Below are 24,674 nucleotides of genomic sequence, written 5' to 3'. Positions count from 1 at the left end.
TTTTTTTCAGGTGATAGATTGTTAAAATAGAATTCACAACTTTTCAAAAATGGCATATTGCAATTGGGAACTTTACTTTCGATTCAAACTTCATTACTTCTATTGATTAATGAGCTCGTCCTCCAACTGAATCATCGACGGCGTTGTGCATTCAGTTACGTAAATCATTCCACAAATCACTACAACTATTAAACCCGAGCAAGAATATTTTGATCAATAAAGCTATATTTGTTTTTTTTTCTTTATAGAATTTGGTTTATACATAGAGGACTTATTACGATTTAATGCGTGTTTTATATTATTTTTTTTACTGAAATGCATGAAAAGCTTCTGCACTATTTTCTTTTGCGTAGACTCAATTCATGTGTTCTGTGCGTGCCTTCCGGTTTGAGACTTCGACTGACAGTAAACTAATAGACGGGGTCACCTGACCCCGTCTAAAAAATTGACCGGAAAACTTTTTCATCGATGTGCTATGCGCATACGTCGATTAATAGAAAAATTATATTCTTCATTTCTTAAATACTACATGTAGTAGTGTTAAGCTTTAATAAGCGGTGTTTGTCTTCATTCGACTAACAGTGGAATGGGATATAAGTTCCTCATAGGAATGACTTTTAAAAAAATCTATTGAAATTTCTCAAGAACTACGATATTCGTCTGGTTTGGTGTAATTTCAAAATTTGAAAAAGGAGTTCTCAAAAACCAAAAGTAAGGAACCATATTTCTACAAATTTTTTCTCAAGAAATATAAAGATACAATATGTGAAAAGATATGATATGCTTATATGCATATGTTATATATTACGTTTTCAAATTTTACAACTTTTTATTCACTTTTTATTTACGAAAGCGATATGGCCTTTGAGCATATTGTTTTGCAAGCATCTTTGTAGTTTATGATAGTGTGGTATATTAACAAACTTGGATTACTGTGTCTCAAGAAAGAGATAAACTTTTTCAGGACTCTGCGGTATATATTACAAAATTGTAGAAACTAATCATGAGTGCGACTACTTTTCTTTCTTATATTACTTTAAATAAAAAGAGGCCTAACAAAGCTGACCCAAAATGAATCAAACTGATTGCATTAAAATGCACACAAACTTTTGTTATGTTACCTGAGTGTTTGTCTAATGTATCAACCCATTTATATCTGCCTTTGAGATTTACTGCAACATTATCCATTTTCAACGATTTTATCTTTTGTAATACATTAATGAATGTACTTGTATAATATCTTGTATCATATAGTACTTTAGATGCACAAGGAGCATATGATGGTTCTTAATATGCCTACGGAGGTCTCGTGTTTCCCCGAAGTATTCTTTCTGACAAAATTTACATTTACAATTGATGATATACATAGTTACATGTATAAGTGCGACAAAATGTATTACCAAATATTTGGCATGTCCAACCTTTAATTTTGAAAGCACTCAACTCAGTCCTCAACTCAAATTCTTATATGAAAAGTAAATTAATTTGAGGTCAAAACTCAGACTCGAGGCTGAGTATTGATCTGAGTAAAGTTGGTGACGGTCGGGCCGGTAAGGACTAGGGATTCTGTCTGCATTAGATCTGCGTTTACCCATCAGATAAAGTGTGTAAAAACAAATGTTTAAGCCATCGTTAGATAAGAAGGTTCTTTCATCTTCTTCCTACAATCATGTCCTTAAAGTTTCAATGGTGCCTGAAGGCTGCATTTGTAGCATTGGTGAAAACCTCAACCATATGGGGAAACAAGTAAGACTTTCTTCATTTTCTTCATTTTCAGATTTGTATTTACATAGGGATAATAAAAATCCCAATAAATGTTAAAAACCCATTTAATTTTTATGTCGTCTATGAAGCGTAACCAACTATGATGTTTGAAACTAGATCTCGTAGATTTCTTATAATATGTATGATTTTCAATCTATTTTCGTGAGAAAAAGAGGAGAAATTCTTTGTAGATGTAAATATATAGGGTTAGTGTGCAGTGTTGTCACATGATAACTCTGTTGTTAAAATCTTTAAATTTAGATTTTGAATGTTATGCCTTGATTTACTCGGGAAGACAATGCTATATGATACCCTCACAGAGCCGAAAGGCGATGTGTAATAAAATAAATATATTACTGATTCATATTTAGAAATATTTGAGAAAAAAGAGAGTAGGCCTAGTAAAGCGAATAGGAATTAAAATCATTCTTCACCCCTCAACGACAAAAACAGTGCGCGATCTTCTATAGTACAATTTGGATTTCATTCCAAGCATCATTCGTTGTGTGCAAAGATCTCTGACATTCGTACGACCATTATTTCTCATTTGTGCATTTTTACGTTTACGTGAATTTTTATTACATCAATGTACTATTATCATTTCTCATTACGTTACAAGAAAAGAATCTTGAGGAAAGCGACAAAGATATCGGGCCGCAAATCTTTTAAGGACTCTCAAAGCGCACGGACGCATACTGCAAAATCATGCTAGTATGATAAGTCTGCATGTAACTAAAACTTTTATGGTAAATAGGGTTTTAAATCTTGAATATTTTGTCGGGAGACAATTCATTAAAAAAGAAATTGCAACATAAAAATTGCAGCTCATATTGCTTTGACAAATACATTCATGTATATATTGATGTGACGACCTAACCAGTTTCATGCATTTTCGATGTAAATAGCACATCTATATGGACGCAGGTCTTATATCGGCGTGTCTTGGTTGTGATGAAATTATCAAATTTTACGCACTTGATTTAAAGTCAGGAGAAAAATGACAACAAAAGGTCAATGCACATACACGGAAATGCGCAAAAAGGTGTGCAATCGGGTGTAACGAACTTAAAAAGTTTTAGCCCAGTCCGGAGGATTATTTATAAATCATGTTCAACATTGACACAGACAATGCACGGTCTTCTATAGTATAGTTTGGATTTTTTTCCAATCAGCATCTGTTGTAAGCAATGGAACAACGCCCTATGGTCTACGTCTGACCAACGTTGCTCTTTTCTGCTTTTGTTGTAATGTTTTAAATGTTTATATTTTAAACATCATTGGTACTTGAATTTGTTTTTATTTTTTTTCTCAATAAAGCTTCGCTTATTATTAATTAACAAAAATTCCTTTTAAAAAATCCGGAAATCATCTGGATTTTTTGGATTTTACAATATTACGCATACGCAGTACATTCACGCTAAATCACAGGAGGTTCTTTAGTTTATGTTTCCACAATATCACATTTGTATGGATAAACTTAGAAACGATACTACAACCACGTGTAAATTTTTATTGAAAATTTGTAAAATTCTCTGTTCATCAAAGGAAATACTGGGGATAACCCAAACTCAGCGCATTTGATATAAAAAATTACGAGTGTTCCGAATGTCAATATGGTGTGTAAATTCGAAACAAGTAAAAAACGTTCGTAAAAAATGGTTGAATTCTTCATTATGAATCAAATTTTTAGATGAAAGGTATGTCCAGCCTCAGAATGATTTGACTGTTAATTTTAATGCAGCTTCATTAATTTTCTCCAAGCTCTATTCCGATCGATTCTGCAATTTTTTGCTACATTACGGGTATATGGGAGGCATTTTAACTGTGATGAAGGCCTGACTAAGCAGAGTAAAGTGAAATTAATAGCATTATTGTAGGCTTAAAGCTTGGTTATCTAAATGTCAGCAATACGGTGTGTCGATATATATATATATATATATATATATATATATATATATATATATATATATATATATATATATATATATATATATATATATATATATACATATATATTGTAAATGTCCGATATCATATGCAATGTCAACCCGTGAACGCACGCGTCAAAGTCTAGTGAACATATCCTCTAGATTCACCCATTACACACGTTTTTATCTTACTGAAAGATGATTTGTACAACGAAATATATGTATCACAAGAATTAAGATATAGAAACAACATTCAACTTTTTTTTTATAAAAGCAGAGTATATACAGTAATCTATGTTCTGGATAGTTAAGCAGTTAAAGTAATCACACAGAAAAAAAAAGATTCTGGCTTAGAGTAGATTGTAGAGTGCAGTTGTCGGGGTATCATTGGATATGCACTCAGATATCAACTGTATATAACCTTAACTTTACACAAGTGTCTAATATCTTCAAATGAGGATGCCATCAATGAATTGATTTATAAATATTTTTACGTTTGTATATTTTAGTGATTGTGAAAATGAGACGGATGATCCTCTATGCAAAATTCGACGACACTATAGAGTTAATGTGTTCAATACATCACAGAGGATACGAATAGTCCGCCGTCAACATCTTCCAGCAAAATACACCTGCTTCCGTTTCAGTTTTAAATGTATCCAGATTTTGAAAAGTGAAATCGAAGAACTTTAGAATCAATGGATCAATGACTGTAAGCGATGACATCATCAACGTGACTGTGTCCTTTGATGCAAGCCGCAGTACGGGGGTTTGTGAACTAAACCAAACCTAGTCTTGTAACATTCAACTTGTGGACCCGTCCATCAGCTCTAAGGTTGCAAACACTAAGTTAGTCTTGGAGAGTAAGTTCACATTAATTATAAAGTCTATTATTATATATAGTACGTTAATCATGGAGAATAAGAACACGCTTCGTATTTAATTATTTTTGTTGAATATCATGTATACAATTTTTTTTCTTAAATAACTTTTATAAAATATAACGCTTTGACTAAAATATAGTTTGTTGAATTTGTAAGAAAAAAACATTTCAGAACATATACAACAGTTAGTTGTGATAAACAATCTAAAAAAATTTCAGCGCCACCTTTAAACTTGACTGTAGAGACGATGCCTAATAGTTACGAATATAATGGAAACATTGGTGAGACCACTAACTGTTCTGCAACCGTGAACCCTAACACCACTGTATTGTCCTTGATTGGAAAGAAGACTATGTCAATGAATGAATTTGTTTTCGCCGAACGAAAATACGTACAAACATTTGTGGATTCTGAGAGAATAATCGACTGCTATCCGACTGTACGCACTGTTTTTGCGTTATTTTCTTGCAGGTAATAATTGGTTGGGTTGCCTAGCGAATGATACGGTATCTGGTCAAAGTTCGATAACAGAATTTAAATTCGTTAATGCGATAGTTATATCTAGGTAAGAAATGTGACTCGTAATTCTATGTTAAGCCTGACGTCAATTTGTTTTGATAGAGAGGTTTATGGAGATTTGATACTTTTTTCTTGTTTTACTTGTTCTACTCTACATCGTTTGACATCAAAATACATGTAAAAAAGAGATCTTGATATCAATTTTTAATAACATCATGCTATATAATTACTTTTTTGTTTGTTTGTTTTTTGTTGTTGTTTTTTTTTTTGTTGTTGTTGAAAAGAGGGCAGTTTTAAAGAGAGAGTGAAAATAAATATGAAACAAAGCAGTAAAGAGTTGATTTGACAGGCAATGATCATAAATTATCTTCAAAGCATTTACATGAACAAAAAGCGAAAACAGTTCGTTACTGAAAGTATGAACCTTACTTTTAGTGAACAATTTGTGTCATCTGTTAATTTATTAATAAAAGGATTGTTGAAGTAATTTGTAAACAATTATGCTAAGGTTAGAACAGTATACAATTTTTTGAAAAATGATTCAATCTGATCTTTGCAGCATCTAATGATATACAAATTGCAGATTCACTCATAAGAAAAAAAAACTTTGTTTTGTAGTTTTTTGTATTTGCATTGCCGAATTAATGTTGCATTATTAGCATTTTGAATGTGTATGTAAGATTCAAAGATTATTTTCATTACTAGAATGAAGTATAACTGGTTTTTATGAGACTTATAAATGTCCTTGTGGTAATTTACAGCTATTGCATTTTTTGATCATTTACCCATTTGGTGTATCTGTTTGTAAGTTATGTCTTTTTACTTATATGAATAAATTAATCAGAAAAACGAATACAATTTTCGTCTTCACTGCTCGATTACATTATCTAGCGTACAATAACTATATAATAAATTGACTGCAAGCAAATAGAATTTCAGTTGATAAAAAGTAAATAATGTTATATGTATGATTATTTTGTTAATTCATATTGTAATGGTAATTTGAGAGGAAGATTCCTGTTTCTTAGATAGCGTGCGAATTTGTAAAAAATATTTTGACGATTTTCTTAAATCTAAAAGTGACACCATCTACACTTCCCTGAGTTTTAAAATTTGTAGAATCCAAAAAGTGGTTTTTTTTTAGTACTTTGATTTTGATTTGAATTGTAATAAAATATTTTTTTAAAAAGACCTAATCACCAGAGGTGACAATTACTTTCTAAAAAAGAAAATAATAATCATAGCAATCAGAGTATGTTTTCATTTTTAAAAAAATCCCATTGTAGTAAGGCCGTTTGTAGCTATCTCATTAATATTTTTTAATGTTTCATGGGAAGTAACTCTTACTTTTCGGAACTATGAAATCCGGAGCATTCTGAATAATATGTGTGCCTGCTAAAAAAATGTTGAGCCTGACACTCTCCTCTGTTCTTTTTATGTAAGATCTTATATTATTATATATTTGCGTAGTACACCATTGCATTTTGTGTAATTTGACACGTGCCATTTGTTTGTGGTTGTGTTTGTATGCAAAGAAGCTTTAACTCGGTTATTTTATATTTTTTGGCGAGGCGCAGCCGGGTTACATGTTGGTATATATCGCCATAGTGGAATTGCATTAAGCTATTGACATGGTCATTGATTCAACATAATATTAATATATATGTTTTTTCTTCTAATGTAAACATTGAGAAACCAAGTAGTTAGCAGAATTCTATTGTTTTAACTTGCAGTAATTAGTTTTAATATTGCTTACCCATTATTTGGAATTCCAAGGCGTGGATTGTTGTTGGTTTTAAATTAAGTGTGCTTTTCGAATTTCCGGTTTGCGTTATAATGTAAACATTATCGTTTTAAGAACGTGTTGTAGTTTGCAATTGGTAAAATCATTATATCATTACACCATCATAACACCAAGTTTATTTAATTCCTTGTGAACATTCTAGTCAAAATCATCGTGTACGTTTTCGACAATTTCTTTTGTTTACCCCTAGACAAATTGATATTGAGCCAATGTTAATGTATGTTTACATATTTTTATACAGAATACTATTATTTTAGGGATAACACCATACCCAATTAAACAAACCATTGTGTATTTTCTACTTTATATGATAGAAACAATAAATTCTAACATCTGGAGATCATCTCAAGATGCATCAAATGATGATAATTTTCTGGAGTATTATTAGATTAGATTGACAAAATGATATCACCTAAAAATTGTAAATAATTACGGGCAGCATATTTCTGTAAGTAAAATGTCCAAGGCGGGCGTACTTTAATGTGAATTTTTATTACATCAACGTATTATTATCATAACGTTACAAGAATAGAATCTCGACGTAAGCGACAAAAATATCGGGTCGCAAATCTTCTAAGGACTTTCTAAACACTGATATTTTTTTAAACAGGACATTTCTATGTTACAGTTCGCACAAGGACATAACAGTTCACAGAGGAATCAGAGGTTCAGTTCACTGAAAATATAACAATATACAGTTCATGGTTTAGGCAGATCTGCAGTCAGGGCCAAATTTCTGGAGTACGTCTTATCGAGCGTCTTTCCTCCTCGAGGACCTAGCGTGTCTTTGGTCGCAGACGACACTTCCCATCCTTTCATGAGCGCTATGGCGTCACACATAAACAGCTATCATAAACGTTAGAATACTGTTTTCTTTAAAAAAAAAAAATTGTCTCTAAAAAATAAAATTGAAATAAAAAAGTTGAAGGCTTATATGAGCCATTTAATTTAAAATCTTTTATTAAAAGCAATAGGAGCTGTATTTTTTAAGAATTTTATTTTGTTGCAAAAACCTGCTTGTATGATATGTCTGCATGTAACCAAAAAATGTTTGGTAAGTATGGTTTAAAATCATGAATATTTTGTCGGGAGAAATACTTCTCTTATAAGAAATAAATAGCAAATCAATCTCTGCACAGACAACAATAAGTCAATTTTGCTCCAATTCAGGCTTTTTTCCCCACTAAAATATACCTAGTAATGATTTTTTGTCATTTTAGTAGAAAAACGCATTTTCATTAAGAAAGAAATTGCAACATAAAGATTGCAGCTCATGTTGCTTTAGCAAATACCTACATGTATATATTGGTGTGTCGGTCCACCTTACCAGCTTAATGCATTTCGCTGTATATATCACATCTTTGTGTACGCAGGTTTTATATCGACGTCTCCTGGTTCAAATGAATATATCATATTTTACGGACTTGATTTAAAGTCAGGAGAAAAATGACAACAAAAGGTCAAGGCACATACACAGAAATGTGCAAAAAGGTGTGCAATCGGGTGTAACGAACTTCAAAAGTTAATACCCCAGTACTGGCTCTTATTTTTAAGTCATTTTCAGTTTTAAGCAAAAAAGGAAGTAATTTTTTTCTACTCCACCAATGAAACACACATAGCGGGATCTTCTTTAGTACAGTTTGGATTACATTTTAAGCGTCATCTGTTGTAAGCAATGGAGCAAAGCCCTATGACCTTCGTCCGACCAACAATGATCCTCTCTGCTTTTGTTGTAATGTTCTCGGCAGCACAACCCATCTACCATACTCAGAGCGAGTGTTACAGTAAGGATTTAGAAAATGTTTACCAGGTTCTCAGAGAATTCAGGAGCGACATTGATGAACTGAAACAGTCAATCAAACAGTTGCAGAACAGAGAACAAGGATTGGGTGCGTATAGTTTTCATTTTCAAAACTACATAATGTTATATAATTATTTTACTTTCATTTACCTTTCATGTTAAACACCAAAATAAAAAAATTATTACTAAACTTAGAAATGAATAAATTTTCCCCATTAAACAACGAAATGCTTGTATAATAGTTATTGTGCACATCTTTTTAGAGATGGTGTCCGTATACAATATTTAAATTTTACCTGATCGGCAATCATTTTGATATTAACAAAAAAGACTACCACATAAAAAGTAAAAATGAGAATTTAAGTGGTGTGAACGCTTAAGTGTGGATCTAAGATACTAGGAGTTTGTATCAAAATGATAACTTGCACTGAAATAATATTAAATAATTCCGTGAATATTGTATATATACACCTAAATTTGATTTGAATAAAGTCGTGACAAATTTTAAAAAATTAAGGGTGCCTATTCTATGACAGACGTTTTGATGGAAAAAGATAACCGACAACATAATGACGGCAAGTTTATACAGTGTGTTGAATCCTATAATGAAACAAAATGTGCAAACTTTTTTTTAAATATTTTTTTTGAACCCCGTTAATTTAACAGTACATATCAAAGAGGCGGAAATAAAAAGAGAATGAATATGTTTATTTACCAGGCCAATCTGTGGTCCTCAGATTACATATACATTTAACCCAATATATAAGTAATTGTTATAGAGACAAACACATCTATACTACTATATTAAAATGATAGACTCGAATTTTTGGCCTTTAATAACGAGAAATTGGAAGAGTACTGTCTTTTGTTTTATATATTTTAAACATCATTGGTACTTGAAGATTACCAATTTATTTTAATTTTTTCTTAATCAAGCTCCGCTAATTATTAATCAACGAAAATTCCTTTAAAAAATCTGGATTTTCTGGATTTTACAATTTTGCGCATACGCATTACATTCACGCTAAATCACAGGTGGCTCTTTAGTTTATGTTTTCGCAATATCACATTTGCATGGATAAACTCAGAAACGATAATACAAATACGTGTAAATTTTTATTGAAAATTTGTCATATATTCTGTTGATCAAAGGACAAAAGGGAGATAACTCAAACTAAGCGCATATGATATAAATAATACCCTGTTTTCCGAGTGTCAATATGTTTTGTAAATTCGAAACGAGTAAAAAACGTTGGTAAAAAAGTGTTGAATTCTTCATTAATATCTAATATGAATTGAAATTTTAAGATGAAAGGCATATACAGCCTCAATATGATTTGACTGTTAATTTCGAAGCAGCTTCATTAATTTTCTCCAAAACCGTTTCGATGCGATTCTGCAATTGCTTGCTACATTACGGGTATATGGGAGGCATATTAACTGTAGTGAAGGCCTGTCCCGAGACACAGTTAGGTTAAGCAGAGTGAAGTGAAATAATAGCATTATTGTAGGCTTAAAGCTTGGTTATCTAAATGTCAACAATACGGTGTGTCGATGTATCTATTTTTTAAATGTCCGATATCATATGCAATGTCAACCCGTGAACGCACGGGTCAAAGTCAAGTGAATGCATAAGTAAACATATCCTCCAGATTCACACATTACACACGTTTTCAACTTACTGAAAGGTGATTTGTACAACGAAATATATGTATCACAAGAATTAAGATATAGAAACCACATAAAAAATAAATTATAAACAAAGAAGCATTCAGAGTATATAAAGTTATCAATGTTCTGGATAGTTAAGCAGTTTAGGTAATCACACAAAAAGAAAGATTCGGTCATAGTTTAGATATCCACAAGCCAAGTCGGGGTATCATTGGATATGCACTCGTCAGATATCAATTGTATATAACCTTAACTTTACACAAGTTTCTAATATCTTCAAATGAGGATGCCATCAATTGATTGATTTATACATATTTCTACGTTTGTATATTTTAGTGGTTGTAGAAATGAGACCGATGATCCTCTATGCAATATTTGACGACACTATAGAGTTAATGTGTTCAATACATCACAGAGGATACGAATGGTCCGCCGTCAACATCAACGTCAACATCTTCCAGCAAAATACATTTGGTTATTTTTTTTTCTTTTTTAATGTATCCAGAGGTGGAAAAGTGGAGTCAAAGAACGCTAGAATCAATGGATCCAAGACTGCAAGTGATAATATCATGAACGTGACTGTCTCCTTTGATGTAAGCCGTGGTTCGGGGTTTGTGAACTGAATCAAACCTATTCTCGTAACATTCAACTTGTGGACACGTCCATCAGCTCTAAGGCTGCAAACATTAAGTTAGTCTTGGAGAGTAAGTGCACATTGTTTTTAATATTATTATTTTCTTGTATTACCTTAATAATAGAGAGTAAGTACATGCTGATTATTTCACTATTTTTGTTGAATTGCATGTATAAAAAATATATATATTTATGAACTAAGACTAAAATGCCTATGATAAGTGATAAGGCTCTGACCAAAATATAGTTTCTTTAATTTGTAGAAAAAAGTGATGTTTTCAGATCACATACAACAGTAAATTGTGATTACCGATCCGGGTTTTTTTTTATTCAGCGCCACCCCTAAACTTGACTGTTAATACAATGCCTAATGGATATGCATTTCATGGCAACATTGGTGAGACCATCAACTGTACTGCAACCATGAACCCTAACACCACTGTATTGTCATTGATTGGAAAACATTTTCAGTCACTGAATGAATATTTCTTTGCAGAGAGAAAAAATGTACAAACATTTGTGGATTTAGAAAACAACATCGGTTGCTATCTGACTGTGCAAACTGTTTTTAGCAAACTTGGTGATTTTCTTGCAGATTATAATTGGGTAGGTTGCCTAGCAAATGATACGGTATCTGGTCAAAGTTCGACAACAGAATTTAAATTCGTTAATGCGATATTTATTTCTAGATGAGAAATGTGACTCCTAATTCTATGTTTAGCCTCACCTCGTATTGTTTTGACAGAGAGGCTTATTGAGATTTGATACTTTTGAAAACAGTTAGTTACTAAAAGTATGAACCTTACTTTTAGTAAAAAAAATTGTGGTATCTGTTAATTTACTAATAAAAAGATTGTTGAAGTAATTTGTAAACAATTATGCTTAGGTTAGAACAGTATACAATTATTAAAAAATATATCAATCTGATCTGTGCAGCATCTAATGATATGCAAATTGCAGATTCACTCATAAGAAAAAAAAACTTTTTTTGTAATTTATTTTATTTGCATTGCCGAATTAAAGTTGCATTATTAGTATTTTGAATGTATATGTAAGATTGAAAGATTATTTCTTTTACTAGAATAAATTTTAACCGTTTCTTATGAGACTTATAAATATGTCCTTGTGTTAACTTACAGCTATTGCATTTGTTGGTCATTTACTCTTTGGTGTATCATTTTGTCGGCCAATGTCTTTTTACTTATATTAATAAATAAATCAGAAAAACGAATACAATTTTCGTCTTCACTGCTCCATTACATTATCTAGCAAACAATAGCTGTAAGATAATTGACTTAAAGCAATTTTCAGTTGATAAAAAATAAATTATGTTTTATATATGATTATTTTGCTAATTAATATTGTTATGTTAATTTAAGAGAAAGATTACGGTTTCTTAGATAGCGTGCGAATATATAAAAAATATTTTGACGATTTTTTTTAAAATGACACCATCTACTCTTCATTGAGTTTTCATTTTTTTAGAATTAAAAAAGTGTATTTTTGTAAGTACTTTGACTTCAATTTGAATTGTAATAAAACATTTTTTTAAAAAGACCTTCGATCACCAGGGATGACATCTAAAATTTAAAAAAGAAGATAATAATCATAGCAGTCAGTGTATGTTTTATATGAAAGGTACCATTGTAGTTAGGCTGTTTGCAGGTACCCCATTATATTGTTTTAATGTTTCACGGGAGGTAACTATAACTCTCCGGATTTATGAAATCCGGAGCTTTTTGAATATTATGTGTGCTTGCTAAATAAACGTACCGAGCCTGTCACTCTCCTCTATTATTTTTAGGTAAGAACTCATATTATTATATATTTGCGTAGTACATCTATTGCATTTTGTGTAAGGTAACTTGTGCCATTTGTTTGTGGTTGTATTTGTATACAAAGAAGCTTAAACTCGGTTATTTTATATTTTTATGCAAGGCGCAGCCGGGTTACATGTTGGTATTTGCCGCCATAGTGGAAATGCATTAAGTTATTGACATGGTCATTGATTCAACATAATATTATGATATATTTATTTTCTTGTAATGTATATATTTAGAAACGAATTAGTCAGTAGAATTCTATTGTTTCAACTTGCAGTATTAGTTTTCATATTGCTTACTCATTATCCGCAATTCCAAGGTGCGGATCGTTGTGTATTTTAGATTTAGTGTGATCTTCAATTTTTCGGTTTGCGTTATAATGTAAACATTGTCATTTTAAGAACGTGTTGCAGTTTGTAATTGGTGAAATCAATGTATCATTACACCATTAAAAGATTAAGTTTATTTAATTCCTTGTGAACATTTTAGTCAACATTACCATGTACGTTTTCAAAAATTTCTTTTGTTTACCCCTAGACAAGCCAAGCTGATACTGAGCCAATGTGTTTGTAATGTTTACATATTATTATACAGAATAATATGTGTGCCTGCTAAATAAACGACATTTCCGCTCTGTTCTTTTTAGGGATGACACCATATTCATTTTATTAAACATTGTGTAGTTTTTTACTTTATATGATAGAAACACTGAATTCTAACATCTGGAGAATATCTCAAGATATCTGAATGCATCAAATGATGATAATTTTTTGGAATATCATTAGATTAGAATGACAAAATGATATCATCTGAAAATTCAAATCAAGGGCAGCATATTTCTGTAAGTAAGGTGTCCAAGGCGTGCAATTTAATGTGAATTTTTATTACATCAACGAACTATTATCATAACATTACAAGAAAAGAATCTTGACGGAAGCGACAAAGATTTCGGGCTGCAAAACTTTTAAGGACTTTCTGAACACTGTTAAAATTTTTTAAAACAGGACAGTTCTATGTTACAGTTCGCGCACACACACATAACAGTTCAAAAAGGGATCACAGGTTCAGTTCACTGAAAATATAACAATATCGATTCATAGTTTAGGCAGATCCGCATTAAGGGCCATATTACTGAAGTACGTTTTATCGAGCGTCTTTCCTCATCTATGACCCAGCGTCTTTTTGGTCGCAAACTACATTTCTATCCTTTTGTGAGCGCTATGTTCATAAAACATCTGACATAAACGTTAGAATACTCTTTTTTATGTAAAAAAAAAAAAAAACAGAAACAAGAAACAGAATTTTTTTTTTAAATCAGAAAATAAATTTCAAATAAAAAAGTTGAAGGCTTATATGAGCCTTTTAAAAGTAAACTCATTTATTAAAAGCAATATTAGCTGTACTTTCAAGAATTTGTTTTTGCTGCAAAAACCTGCTAGTATGATAAGTCTGCAAATAACGTAAACTTTTATGGTAAATAAGATTTAAAATCATGAATATTTTGTCGCGGGTAAGACTTCTCTTATAAGGAATAAATAGCAAAATAATTTCTGCACAGACAACAATAATTCATTTTTTGCCCCAATTAAGGCTTCTTAACGGTGTTTCTCACAAAAATACAGCCAACAAAAATTGGAAACAATGATTTTTGTCATTTCAGTAGAAAAACACATTTTCATTAAAAAAGAAATTGCAGCATAAAAAATGCAGCTCATATTGCTTTAACAAATACCTACATGTGCATATTGGTGTGTTGATCCAACTAATCAGTTTAATGCATTTCGCTGTATATATCATATCTTTGTGGACGCAGGTCTTACATGTATATCGCTGTGTCTTGGTTATGATGAAATTATCAAATATTACGCACTTGATTTAAAGTCAAGACGAAAATGACAACAAAAGGTAAAGACATATACACGGAAATGCGCAAAAAGGTGTGCAATCGGGTGTAACGAAATTAAAAAGTTTATACCTCAGTACTGGTGCTTATTAATTCAAGCCATGTTCAGTTTTTAGCAAAAAGGAAGTAAATTTTTCTATCCATCAATGACACAAACATAACGGGATCTTCATTGGTACAGTTTGGATTTCATTTTAAGCGTCATCTGTCGTAAGCAATAGAACAAAGCCCTATGGCCTACGTCCGACCAACGTTGCTCCTTTCCGCTTTTGTTGTGATGTTCTCGGCAACACAACCCATCTACCATACTCAGAACGAGTGCTATAGTAAGGATTTTGAAAATGTTTACCAGGTTCTCAGAGAATTCAGGAGCGAAATCGATGAACTGAAACACTCAATCAAACAGTTGCAGAACAGAGAACAAGGACTGAGTGCGTATAGTTTTCGTTTTCAAAATTATACAATGTTAAATATTTTTTTTTACTGTCATTTACCTTTATTAAAAACCAAAATAAAGAAATTATAACTATACTTAGAAATGAATGAATTTTTCCCATCTAACAACGAAATACTTGCATTATAGCTTTTATGTACACCTTTTAAGAGATGGTGTTCGTATACCATATTTAAATTTTACCTGATCAGCATTTATTGTGATATTGACAAAAAATCTACCTTCGTTTTTAGTAGGGATGTCAATTTTACCCGGTTGACTTAGTCGATTAATCGGAGCCTTTAGTCGAGCGATAGTCGAGTGTTCATTTATTTGAAACTGTGTGTCCTAATTCTACTGTCACATACACTGTATCTTAACCATCATCCATAGTAAACATAATGATTTAAAAACTTTTGATAATACGCACTATAGATGTATTTAAATTCAAATAAATTCAAAAACCTTTTATCTAGATATCCGTTAGCTAATGTCTTAGCTTTTCCTTTTTCTTGTGAAGCTTACACGTAATTGAGCTTAGGCAAATCAGATTTGACCTGTTTCATGTTAAGTCATTGTTTCGTGCCGTGCCAAATCAACAATCAAATTCATTGGCGGTATAAAAACAAACGCCTTGAGTTGATATGATTAAATTTTTGATTAATACAAACATCTAATCCAATTAATAACTGTAAAGGGGAACCACTAACTGATCTCTCTAAATACATATATGCATAAGTACTTCTATTCAAAACAATAATTTGCCCTACAAATTCAGAGATTAATTTGTAGCCGCTTTAAATTATACTAGGGACAACCGTTCGATTCAATAGAGTGTGATTAAAAATGCCGAAAAAACTCTTATTTTTATTGGAAGCCCGAAAACAGCGTCGTTATTAAGAAAAAAATGTTTCAAATTTATTTCTCACTTTATATCGATTAATCGACTAAGAAAATTTTAGTCGATGATCGGTGTGACCGAGCGATAGTCGAGTACTCGAGTACTCGTTGACATCGTAAGCGTGGATCTAAGTTACTTGGAGTTTGAATCAAAATGACAATGTATTGATATAATATTAAATAATTCCGTGAATATTGTATATATACACCTACATTTTATTTGAATAAAAAATACGAATGAAGACGTGACAGATTTTAAATAATTAAGGGTACCATTCGTGTTTGAAATCTATGACATTAGTTTTGTGGAAAAAAGGTAAGCGGCAACATAATGGCGGCAAGTTTATACCATGTGTTGAATCCTATAATGAAATCTTTTTAAAACAAAATGTGCAAACGTTTTTTCAACCCCCTTTCTTTTAACCGTACTTATCAAAGAGACGGGCGATGTTGAAAATAAAAAGAGAATGAATGTGTTTATTTACCAGGCCAATGCATGGTCCTTAGATTACATATACATTTAGCAAAAATAGATGAATGCATAAGTAAATATATCCTCCAAATTCGTGCACACATTACATACTCTTTTTTTTACCTGATGAAAGGTGATTTGTAAAAAGAAATATATGTATCACAAGAATTAAGATATGGAAACAACATAGTTAATAAATTTTAAACATTAAACAAAAATATATTAGTAATCGTTATAGTGACAAAAATATCTTTACAACTATATTAAAATGATAGACTCGAATTTTTTGACTTTAATACTGACAAATCAGAAGAGTACTGTCTTTTGTTTTATATATTTTAAACATCATTGGTACTTAAAGATTACTATATTGTATTATTTTTTTCTCAATCAAGCTTTGCTAATTATTTATCAACGAAAATTCGTCTTAAAAAATCCGGAAATCATCTGGAATTTTTCAATTTTGCAATTTTGCACATGCGCATTACATTCACGCTTAATCACGGGAGGCTCATTAGTTTATGTTTCCACAATATCACATTTGCATGGATAAACTCAGAAAGGATATTACAAATACGTTTACATTTTCATTGAAAATTTGTCATATATTTTGTTTATCAGAGGAAATACGGTGGATAACTTAAACTCATGATCAGTGCATTAAATATTAAAAAAAATACAGTGTTCCGAATGTCAATATGGTGTGCAAATTCTAAGCGAGTAAAAAAGGTTGGTGAAGAAGTGTTTAATTCTTCATTAATATGAATTAAGTTTTTAGAAGAAAGGTATATACAGCCTCAATATGATTTGACTGTTAATTTCAAAGCAGCTTCATTTATTTTCTCCAAAATCGTTTCGGAGCGATTCTGCAACTTTTTGCTACATTACGGGTATATGGGAAGCAGTTTTATTCTTACTAAGCAGAGTGAAGTTAATAGCATTATTGTAGGCTTAAAGCTTGGTTTTGAAATTTCAACAATACAGTGTGTCCATGTATCTATTTTGTAAATGTCCGATATCATATGCAATGTCAACTCGTGCACGCACGGGTCAAGTCAAGTGAATGCATAAGTAAACATATCCTCCAGATTCACACATTACACACGTACACGTACTTAACTTACTGAAAGATGCATCACAAGAATTTAGATATAGAAACAACAAAACAAATAAATCTATGCTATTATATTAAAATAATAGACTCGAATTTTGGGGCTTTAATACAGAGAAATCGGAAGAGTACCTTCATTTGTTTGATGTATTTTAAACATCATTGGTATTTGAAGATTACCAATTTGTTTTTATTTTTTCTAAAAAAAATCTTCGCTATTAAACAATCAAGGAAAATTCTTTTAAAAAATCCGGATATCATCTGGCTGGAATTTTGGATTTTACAATCTTGCGCATGTGCATTACATCCAAGCTAAATCACGGGAGGCTCTTTAGTTTATGTTTCCACAATATCATATTTGCATGGATTAACTCAGAAACGATAATACAATTCGTAAAAATTTTCATTGAAAAAGTGCGATACAATTCTGTTCATGAAAGAAAACAAGGGAGTTATTTCTAACTCAGTGCATTTAATTGGAAAAATCCCGTAATTCCTAATGTCAACATGGTGTGTAATAAAACGTTGTTAGAAAAGTGTTGAATCCTTTATTTATATGAATTGATTTTTTAGATGAAAGGTATTTACAGCCTCAAAATGGTTTTTTATGAATAATTTGACTGTTATTTTCATTCCCGCTTTATTAAATTTCTCCAAAATCGTTTCGGAGCAATTTTGCAATTTTTTGCTACATTACGGGTAAGTGAGAGTCATTTCACTGTGATGAAGGCCTGTCCTGAGACACAACTGGACGTATCCCAGTTAGATTATTCTAACTAAGCAGAGTGTAGTGAAATTTATAGTTTTTTTTGTAGGCTAAAAGATTAGTTTTGTAAATGTCATCAAAACGGTGCGTCGATGTATCTACTTATATAATAGTGTTGTTTTGTGCATGTACTATGCCTAAATAGTAGTTAGGGTTTGCTACATGGTGCACGAGCCGAAGGCGAGTACACTATGTATCAAACCCTGACTACTATTTAGGCATAGTACATGCACAATACAACACTTTTGTTAATATTATGCCGACTGTTGAATATACCGACGTGCTTTGCTATAAGTAGATGTGATGTTCGAGTGTTAACAAGTCCCTAAAAATAATCACCGGAAAAGCAAGCATTTGGGTTTTTTTTTTCAAATTAATCAATTGATTTGATTGTTTATTAAATCAACAAGTGGTTGTACAATAAAAAGTCAACAAAGGTTTAAGTTCTTTTCGAAAAATGAGAGACGTTTTGCCTTACCGAGAAAACTCGAAATGTTTAGTAGACGAAATCTCATTGAATTTTTTTCTTGTAAATTCTTTATCAAGCGTTATTTTAAAAACGTTTTTGTGATTCTCATGTAGACTTTCTTTGAAAAATGTTCAATCAATTTGTTCAAAAGTTTATAAGAAATTTTAGCTTTAGAATTACTGTCAATAATGAAATGTTTTTGGAAAAAGGAATGATTTTAATTGCTTGATATCAGCCGTATATATCTACGTTTTATATATATATATATATAAATACCGTTCATTAAAATAACGGCTAATTTAGCGTAGCGGTAACGCGTTGGGCTTAACGCTGGATTAATTTCAGCGTCGTGAGTTTGAATCTCGCTGTCGGCGCTTGAAAGATTTTCGATGAAAACAGTTGCCGTGCTCTATTTCGGCATAGTATGCTTTCGCTATATAAATCCTTTGATACCATGCGAAAAAAGACGAGTATTGAATACATAGTGACATACTGACAGAAGGCATAATAATTCGTAATAGTGCGATATCGTATGCAATGCCAACCCGTGCTTGCACGGGTCAAAGTCTAGTTATAAAAAAAGCATGCAGAGTACATACATTTATCAATAATAATAATAGTTAAACAGTTTAAGTAGTCACACAGAAAAAAATATCTGGCTCAGTGTAAATTTTGTCTAAGCCAGTTGTCGGGGTATGCACTCGTCAGATGTCAATTGTATATAACCTTAACCCTACACAAGTTTCTAATATCTTCAAATGAGGATGCCATCAATTAATTGATTTATAAATATTTTACGTTTGTATATTTTAGTGGTTGTAGAAATGAGACCGATGATCCTCTTTGGAGGATTCGACGACAATATACTGTTAACGTGTTCATTATATAACAGAGGATACGAATGGTCGGCCGTCAACATCTTCCAGCAAAATACATCTGGTTCCTTTTTCATTTTTAATGTATCCAGAGATGGAAAAGTGGAATCGAAGAACGCTAGAATCAATGGATCAATGGCTACAAGCGATGACATCATCAACGTGACTGTGTCTTTTGATGTGAGCCGTGATCTGGGGGGTTGTAACCTGAATCAAACCTATTCTTGTAACATTCAACTTGTGGACACGTCCATCTGCTCTAAGGCTGCAAACACTACGTTAGTCTTGGAGAGTAAGTGCACATTGCTTTTTATTATTATTATTTTTTCATAGAGAATGAGTACATGCTGATTACTTCACTATCTTTGTTGAATGTCATGCATAATATATATATATATATATATATATATATATATATATATATATATATATATATATATATATATATATATATATATATATATATATATATATATGTATATATATATATATATATATATATATATATATATATGTATGTAACAGATGTGTTTAAAAAATATTTATTTTTTTGTATCATTTTCAATTAGATTATAATAAAAAGTCACAGCCGTGACGGGGTGTCGAACCGCGGACCTATCGTGTGTGAATCGGGTGACTTACCCACTAGCCTATGTTTCGCACTTCTTAAATAAGTTTTTTAAAGATAGTCCTTTTGTGATCGATATTTTCATATAAATATTATTTCAATATTTTTCACACTAAACAAATTAAGATAGCTGTTTTATTGGATAAAACTCCGATTACTTATATTTTTCTTTAATATGTATAAATCATTTTTAGATTTCTTGGTGATATTAGATTTTCTTTGTTCTAAAATATTCCGGTCGCTAACTTACAGCCATTTGAAAATTGCTCTCGACCGGGACACATCATTTGAATGTAAGTAAGAATACAATTGAAATTTTATGTCTATATGTATGCATAACATGATTAGTTGTTAGAATAGCTTACACCTTTATATATGAATTATTTAGGAATGAATTTAGAAGATATAGTTATTTTAAATTGTATCACAGAACGTAAACCGGTTTGATCAATTTGTCAGATTTATAGAATAACATAAAAAGGATTATCTATGATTATTTATTTATTATTAATATGATACTTAAGAGTATATATGAACGTGGATATTGCATTTTATTTTTGAAATTTAGAAATATTTATGGTATTAGTACAAAACGATATTATTTATTAACAGGTGTGTGTAGCCTACATACATAGTATAACTACCTATATAAGGAGTTACTATACGCTCTGTCCCACCCTTACTTAGGGTATGTATATATTATCATTTGTACTAGCATATTATATTTGATAACTACTGTAAACTATGTCCATATTTATTTGATAATTTCAGTAGTATGGTACATAATACTTACATGAATAAGTAAAGAGAAAGAATTATATTTAAATGTTTGCATCTATTTAATTCTTGTTTAATACGAATATATTTTAACAGATAATTTTATACTTACCTAAATTTACGTGCTTATGAATGAAATGTTATATTACGACATGTATAATTACAGTTGAGTAATTATTTATATCATGTATTTGTAGGAACGACACATTTATATATAACACACTGGAATAAAGCGGAATCTCAAAAGACTGGTTGTTTACATATATATATATATATATATATATATATATATATATATATATATATATATATATATATATATATATATAGATATAGATATAGATATAGATATATATATATATATATATATATATATATATATATATATATAAACTAAGAGTTAAATGCCTATATTTACATTTGCAAACATGTTTCCTTATATTAACCTATATAGAATAGCTTGATGGATTATTGTATACTTAAAATTTCGGTACTTTTAACAGTTCTGAACGATGTTTATTTATTCAAACGTAAATATAAGTAAAAACCGTCAATGTTAAAAAGTTCACCGGGATATGAAGTTGGTTGGTACGTGATTAAATCTACTGAGAAGCCCTTCGGGCTTCACAGGATTTCAATACGTAATCAACCAACTTCATATCCCGGGGAACTTTTCAAATTGCTGTTTATTTCTTAAATAATAAGTGATAAAGCTCTGACCGAAATATAGTTCGTTTAAATTGTAGAAAAAAACTAATGTTTTCAGATCACATACAACAGTAAATTGTGATTACCAATATAGGTTTTTTTTTAATTCAGCGCCACCCCTAAACTTGACTGTTAATACGATGCCTGATGGATATGTATATAATGGGAACATTGATGAGACAATCAACTGTACAGCAACCATAAACCCTAACAACACCGTATTGTTTCTGATTGGAAAGAAGACTATGTCAATGAAAAATTATGTTTTTGCTGAGAGAAAAAACGTACAAACATTCGTAAATTCAGAAAACAGAGTCGGCTGCTATCAAACTGTGCGAACTGTTTTTAACAAAATTTATTTGTATATACTAAGTTATCCATGGATAGGTTGCGTAGCAAATGATACGGTATCTGGTCAAACTTCAATATCAGAATTCAAACATGTTGATATGTATGTTAACAGGTGAGCAAGTTACCAATAGGCTTCTATTTTCTCATACGTTAAATCGTTTTTTAAGGATGCGTTATGAGTTGTAATGTACTTTTTAGAATAACATTTTTTCTCGTTTTTTCTTTATTTTCTTTGGTTGTCGTATACTACTTTACATTTGACTAAAAACTGTTTTCTAGCAATGTGTCCACGGTTCTGAGTCTGTAGAATATACCTTGATATCAATCGAGACTTGATATCAATCGAGAAAAATAAGCAAAACTGTATGCAAATATATTTTTCTCTGTATCTAGGTAAAATGTAGTTTTTGGAGCCAAACTGCAAGTAGAGTATACCTTGAAATTAATCGAGAAAATAAAATAGGGGCAATTCTAAAGGGCCAGTCAAAGAAATTCAAATTTAACATACGAGAGATAAGCTATAATAGATAATGAAACATTTATAGTCCATTTGTGTATTCATATGTATCTGTTTCATCTTTTTTTTTATAGGACAAAGATTTACAGCGCAAGTTGATTGAGTTTATTTCTGTCTGTAAATTCGTTTAAATAAAACAAGTGTATAGTTATCTATACTACTATATTAAAATAATAGACTCGAATTTTTGGTCTTTAATACCGAGAAATCGGAAGAATACTGTCTTTTGTTTTTTTATTTTTTAAATATCATTGGTACTTGAAGATTAACAATTTGTTATAATATTAATAATGAACGAAAATTTCTCAAAAAATCCTGGAAATCACCTGAATATTTTGGATTTTACAATCTTGCGCTTGCGCAATACATTCTTGCTAACGGGATCTTTAGTTTATGTTTCCACAATATCACATCTGCATGAATAAACTAAGAAATGATAATACTTATACGGATAAATTTTCATTGGACTTTTGCTATTTATTCTGTTCATATATATTAATGATTTCTTATGAGAGAAAGTATAAAATAACAAATATACATTTCAACTAAGTACTCACTTTTGTCTTCGTGATGACAAAAAATATTTGATCACATGCAAAAAAGTTACACTATATTTGTTTGGAGAGTGAAGATAGAATGTTTCGGTAGAGATGTGTTCCTAACGAATATTAAATAAAGGAGCGGAGTTCATACTGCATGAAGGTTTATTCTATATTTTCAAAACACAGTGTCAAGACGCAATATTTTGACAATGATAATTCAACACACGCACGTTCTCGAATTCTCATCACCTTGCACTTCGCATTCCTTCATATACGTGAAACTATAATTAAATTAAGAATATAACTACTACCGTGCATTAATATAAACGTTACTGAATTATATAATAATAATATTTCATGTTAATATATCGATATATCTCTATATACCTCCTTGCGCCCACTTATAAATAAGGGAACACATACATGTTTCTTTCGCACTCGCACGATCAAAAATCTCCGACACAAAAGAGTTACAAACACTCGTACATATAATTATTCGTGAAATAACTTTAACCGTAACATAGAATATGTTTTATCGTAAAAATGAATAATGTCCCACGGATGCAGTTTTACAAAGAACATACGTGTACGTTGGTGAAAAGGTGTTGAATTCTTCCATTCTATGGATTAAAATTTTTAGTTAAAAGGTATTTGCGGTCTCAAAAAGATTTGTTGTGATGAATTTGACTGTTATTTTCTTCAAGGCAACTTCGTTAACTTTCTCCAAAACCGTTCCAGAGCGATTCTGCAATTTTCTGCTACATTACATATGAGAGAGGCATTCTAACTGTGGTGAGTGCCTTTCCCGAGACACAGTTAGATTTAATAAACTAAGGAAAGTATAGTGAAATTAATACCCTTATTGTAGGTTTATAGCTTTGTTATGTAATTGTCAATAATAAGGTGTGTCGATGTACCTATTTGTAAATGTCCGATATGCATTGTCTACCCGTGCACGCACGGTTGAAAGTCTAGTATGTATAAATTTGTAATGAATAATTTAAATTAGTTTTAACAGTTCATGTATACAGTTTTCAGAAGAATATATAGAACATTAATATATGGAGTATATTATGAAGTGTGAATTTCAAATTAACCTTTTGAGTAAAGCTATTTTTTTCTTATTAATTTGAATTGTGAATGCCTAAGTGAATTTTCACAGAAAAAGTTGTAACACTTTGAATGGGTCTAAAAATTGAAAAGTTAACTACAACGTATTGTAATTGATTTATTTTGGTTGGAATACGTATACTTTTTTCCATAGACAATTTTAGTTGTTGTCTTTTCTTTGTTTTTTGGTTTTTGGCATTTCTGTTAAATGATCTATTTCGTAGGTGAATGTCAATAGATAAAAAACACCATCTTCGTATTTTGAGCATTTGAAAATAAAAATGA

General features: G+C 30.9%; 1 long non-coding RNA gene across 2 annotated transcripts; it reads left to right on the top strand.

The window, feature by feature from the left end:
* Positions 1–8,476: 8,476 nt before the first annotated feature.
* Positions 8,477–12,449, top strand: LOC128161463 (uncharacterized). 2 transcript variants are annotated; one of them, XR_008240375.1, is made up of 3 exons: positions 8,477–8,788; positions 10,877–11,075; positions 11,339–12,449. It is a non-coding gene; the product is annotated as an uncharacterized LOC128161463 (long non-coding RNA). The 2 variants fall into 2 exon arrangements; XR_008240374.1 differs by having other exon boundaries at positions 10,708–11,075.
* The last annotated feature ends 12,225 nt before the right edge of the window (positions 12,450–24,674 follow it).

Source organism: Crassostrea angulata, chromosome 8 (genome assembly GCF_025612915.1).
Source record: "Crassostrea angulata isolate pt1a10 chromosome 8, ASM2561291v2, whole genome shotgun sequence".
NCBI classification, from domain to species: Eukaryota; Metazoa; Mollusca; class Bivalvia; order Ostreida; family Ostreidae; genus Magallana; species Magallana angulata.
The sequence above is the reverse complement of the archived record's forward strand: the minus strand, read 5'-3'. Positions and strand labels throughout refer to the sequence as shown.